The following is a 1,711-nucleotide window of genomic DNA, read 5'->3' as shown; positions in this document are numbered from 1 at the left end:
AGCAAGGTTTATACAATCTCCGCTGCTGAAAAACGAAATATTAGTCTAAAACAAATGTGAGATAATGTCTAGAGGCTTTTTATAGTGGAGATCAAGTGTATAAATTGCTTGGCTGGGTTGATGAGACAGTGGATTGCACAGTCAGATGGAACAGAGTAAATAGGCATTTTAACATCATAAATTTAGCCTGTGGTAACTTGTGGAATAGACACCGGCTGGAATGCGGTTTTAACCAATCAGCATTCAGGATTAGACCCACCCGTTGTATAATGTACTGTATTGTACTGTACTGTATAGTACTGTACTGCACTGCACTGCACTGTATTGTACTGTACTGTACTGTACTGTACTGCACTGCACTGCACTGCACTGTATTGTACTGTACTGCACTGCACTGTATTGTACTGCACTGTACAGTGCTGTGCTGTACTGTACTGTCCTGCACTGTATTGCACATGATTGTACTGTGCTGTATTGTACTGTATTGTACTGCACTGCACTATATTGTACTGTACTGCCCTTTACTGCACTGTATTGTACTGTACTGTACTCTACTGCACTGTGCTATACTGTATTGTATTACACAGTATTGTACTACACTGTACTGCACTGCATTGTACTGTACTGGACTGTATTGTACTGTACTGTACTACACTGTACATCACTTTATTGTACTGTACTGTACTGTATTGTACTACACTTTACTACATGCTCAGTATATACTAACACATACTACTGCATCTGTGCTGCTATCATTTAACATCATAATGGTTCCAAGCAAAAGCAGACCGACAAATTCCACTTTCTTGACTGTGAGTGTATGTTAGACTGTGGATGTGTGTGTGTGAGTGAGTGCATATGTGTGTGAGTGCATGTGTGTTTGAGTGCATGTGTGTGTGAGTGCATGTGTGTGTGAGTGCATGTGTGTGTGAGTGCACGTGTGTGTGAGTGCATGTGTGTTTGAGTGCATGTGTGTGTCTTAGACTTTTGAAGTCTGACATGTTTCTGCAATAATCTTAGCATTTCTGCAATAATCAGTACCCCCCATGTTTTCCATATCATGTTCCTCTTGTTGTTAGGAAGAATATTAGCCAACAATGAAGGCTTTGGAGATGCCATGCTGTAAAATTCATGTATTTCAACGGTGTGAATAGTGTGAATATGTGTGTGTGTGTCTGAGCGTGTGCAGGTACTTTGTACTGTTTGACTGCCACATCCAACATCTTACATGTCTGGCATAGTTTTTGAACTCCATATACTGTATGTTTCATTTCAGAAGTTTTAAACAAGTTTGGTTAAAAACTGAAGAAACTATGACATTTACCTTTTTGTTCCACTGTACATGTCAGTCATCTAGCAGACGCTCTTATCCAGAGCGACTTACAGTTAGTGAGCGCATACACTTTTCATACTGGCCCCCCCCCCCCATGGGAATTGAACCCACAACCCTGGCGTTGCGAGCGCCACGCTCTACCAACCGAGCTACAGGAGGCTGTAGATCAAAGAAACGTTTTGTTATTCATAATTTTAATGGTTTGACAACGTCTTTATATCAGTTGGATTTAGACTAACCCTGTTCTGCTAGAGAACAACATTAAACCTAGCTTTTTAACACCTTTCATGATTTTCTCCTGCTCTCTTTACTGTCATACCAGTACAGATGTAGGATCTTAATTTTAGAAAATTATCCTGCAGCAACAGGAACTGTGAA

At 40.4% G+C, this 1,711-nt stretch overlaps 1 non-coding gene across 1 annotated transcript; it reads right to left on the bottom strand.

The window, feature by feature from the left end:
• Positions 1–1,419: 1,419 nt before the first annotated feature.
• trnaa-cgc lies at positions 1,420–1,492 on the bottom strand. The gene has a single exon. It is a non-coding gene; the product is annotated as a tRNA-Ala (tRNA).
• Positions 1,493–1,711: the final 219 nt, after the last annotated feature.

The sequence above is a fragment of the Coregonus clupeaformis genome, chromosome 18 (assembly GCF_020615455.1).
Source record: "Coregonus clupeaformis isolate EN_2021a chromosome 18, ASM2061545v1, whole genome shotgun sequence".
NCBI classification, from domain to species: domain Eukaryota; kingdom Metazoa; phylum Chordata; class Actinopteri; order Salmoniformes; family Salmonidae; genus Coregonus; species Coregonus clupeaformis.
The sequence above is the reverse complement of the archived record's forward strand: the minus strand, read 5'-3'. Positions and strand labels throughout refer to the sequence as shown.